This window comes from Emys orbicularis, chromosome 15 (assembly GCF_028017835.1).
Source record: "Emys orbicularis isolate rEmyOrb1 chromosome 15, rEmyOrb1.hap1, whole genome shotgun sequence".
Taxonomy (NCBI): Eukaryota; Metazoa; Chordata; order Testudines; family Emydidae; genus Emys; species Emys orbicularis.
This window is the reverse complement of record NC_088697.1, coordinates 7,175,341-7,178,771: the sequence shown is the minus strand read 5'-3', so window position 1 is coordinate 7,178,771 and position 3,431 is coordinate 7,175,341.

Below are 3,431 nucleotides of genomic sequence, written 5' to 3'. Positions count from 1 at the left end.
GGCTATCAATACTTCTTTTCTTTAATACTTTTCATGATTCCCACATAGTAACTTTTAAAGCTGTTTGAACTGTTTGCAGCACCGTTATCCCTCAGTTTGTTAAGATGAGTGGCCCATTTTTGCCTTTTGCAGTTCGCCCTCTTGAGTTGGACCTATTTGTCCTTTCTATTGTCCCATGAGCAATTTGAGTGTGCATCACATTTATACCATTCATTCTATTGCAAAGTTATTGTTAGTCACCAATTATACAGATTGTATCATTGCCTGTTGTTCTCATGTTGCTCTGGGTTTCGCTGAAGAGCAGTTATATTGGGAACTTTTCAAATTATATGTAAATGAAGAGAAGTAGGAGCTGGAAAAAAAGTGTCATTTCAGCCTCTGTGACACTGGAAGGAGACGGGGTGACTCAGAGATTCCTTCCTTCCCCATCACTGCAGAACTGTTACCTTTTGTCTGAGCCATGTAGAGTTTCTCTCTGTAACATTCTATCCATCTACTTCTCAAAGTGTCATGTGATGAAGCATTCTCCATTATCTGTGCTTGGAGATGATGCTTTGACTTCTTTAATCCTATATCAGAGTCGCTATGACTGGAGATGAAAGTGTCAAAGACCTGGAAGGGGAATTCAAATGGATCCCAAACACAGTGTGATCATTTGGAGTTTAAATCCCAGGTTCCATCTATTGGCAAATCCACTTCTGGCAATGTGGCTGTTTTTCCCCCCATTATGGAGATCCTAGTATGTTATTTACAACATTTTCAATATAACTGACTATTGAGACAGTGCTGAGTGAAGTATGTTTGAATGGCTCAGAGGAGAATGTGATGGTAGAATCTCTTGTCCTGATTCTGAATAATCAGATGTAACCTGCTCTGGAATTTCACTTGACACATTCATTGTCATGTATTCTCTCTCTCTCTCTCTCTCTCTGTGATGTGGGTTTATATCTTTCCTGAAGGCTGTTTGCTCACCCAATTGGATATTAGTTCAGTTTGATAGGATGTAGCTCAGATCTGTTGGAGAATTTAAGACAAAAGACCATTTGCTAAAGTCCTCATTTCTCACTTCAGCTTTGCTTTTCCCCCCATCCCTCCATGGTGACATGGAGAAAGTTCAAGTGCAGTTCTGTCAACATTAGAGAACACTCCAATTTACTGGACATGCTAACAAAGAAACAGCAGTGATTTTAAAATCTCCACTTGGAAATAGTGAACAACAGGAGAACCTCATCTAACTGAAGGAAGTGCATATGAGCACAGTGTAGTTCAATTGTTGAAGACAGTATTGTCTCAGATGATCTGGGGAGAGAATTCCATGGTAAGTGACTTTGAACTATGCAAAATGCCCATGTATTTGGTTCCCAAATCATGTGTAACCCAGGCCCCACAGAAGATCTCTCCTAGCTAATCCTATGGTATGGGAGATGCTGCCCTTCATGGCGCAGATGTTGCGGAAATAGAAGTGGGGGTTTTGTTGAATTTATCCTTTGTAGTTGCTAAAAATGTGTATAAAATTAAATCAGTGTTGGAAATCTAATAGCTGCAGAAAAATAGCTCTTTTTGAATAGAAACTCCAGCTCTGGTAACTAACAGAGATTCTGATCCAGCCCTGTATCCAGGCCCTTTCCTGAAACTGTGTCTCCAAATTAAAGAAAAGCTGGGCATGTTTCGGGAAGCCATTCCTCACTAACACTGCTGAGATTTGGAATGGTTTTCTAAAGGGTTCTACTTCAGAGAACTGTAAATTTACCCTAACCAAGGGCAAGGATTTGGAAAGAGCTGGGGTGAAAAGAGTACACACTCAGTTCTTGGTTTCTACCCCAGTAAAGGAAGCTATGGTGACCAGTGACCCAAGGAAAAGTGTTTGTACAACTCCACTTACTAGTTCAGTGTCACTGATTACTGTTCCAAAGGATACCAGGGTTAGATTGAGAACTATCATCCTTCACCATTTGGATCCAAAGAGAGAGTGCTTCATAGGATATTCCTTCCCCATGGATCCCAAACTGGTTGCCTGATTGGGTAACAAGGACTTTCACATGGTAGAAATGATGATAACCAATGAGGCAATTAATGTGTCGGGCTCCAATTTCAGACTTCTGGATACACACATGTTGAATCCTGATTCTATGGTTTTGTGTCTGATGCTAAGACTACACAATAAAGCTGATGTTGGCACAGTGCACAAATGTAGCTGCGCTGCTGTAGCATTGCTATTACAGATGCTCTAAGCCAATGGGAGAGATCTCTCCCATTGACTTTATTAGTCCAGCCCAAGCAAGGAACTCTCCTGCTGATGTAGCGCTATCTACACAGGGGGTTAGGGCTTTGTAACTATGTTGCTCAGCGATGCAGGCTTTTCACACTCCTGAGCAACCCCTGAGCAATATAGTTAGACTCATAGACTTTAAGGTCAGAAGGGATCATTATGATCATCTAGTCTGACCTCCTGCACAACGCAGGCCACAGAATCTCACCCACCCATTCCTGTAATAAACCTCTTACCCATTTCTGAGCTATTGAAGTCCTCAAATCATGGTTTAAAGACTTCAAGGTACAGAGAATCCTCCAGCAAGTTATACCGATAAATGTCTTTAGTGTAGACCAGTTTTCTCTTGTGTTTTATGCATTTACATCACTTCTCCCCAACCTCCTCCTACTTTGAAAGCTTTAAAGTGTGAGAAGAGAGGTATTTTTCCTCATGACGCAAACCTTCCCAAATAGGAGACCTCTTCCACCAACACACACGGCAGAAGATCCTGAGATATATGAACTCACAGAAGTGGTTGGGACCTATGTTGGGACAAACCACAACTTGAGCCAAGGTTCAGTTGTTGGCAATTAATTTTCTTTTAATCCCAACATATGACAAGAATTTGTGATCTTTGAATATATTATTGTTACCAATGAAAATGAAATTATAGGTGAAGTTATTGGTTAAAGAGAAAGAGACTAATTGTGTGATAATCTGAATTATTTTTGAATACTGAAAGTTGTCTTGTATTTTGTTTTGTTAGTCATACAGGAAATTGATGGCTCATCTTGAAAAGTTAATTTGATTTAATTTACTCCCTGTAGAGTAAGAAGTTCTGGTAGAAAACCTTGCTCCAAAGGTTGGGGTGGGAGAATGAGTGTGAGAAATAATGTATAAGAGAATATTGGCCCAGTATAGATTTTAATTTTTTGTATTTCAAATAGAACTTATTTAGCTTGACCTCAAAGTCAATTTCTATTAAAAGGAAAACTACTCGAGACAAGTTGTATAACTTTTTGCCCACTTACACTGTAAGGGTCACTGAGTTCCCCACTTCTTTAATTTGCAAAGGAAAGGCATCACATCTGTCATAGGACGTGTCCAGCAGGTAGGAAAACTGCCATCGTCAACCATCAATATGAAGGAAAAGGCTGAAGTCCATTGCCTTTCATATCAA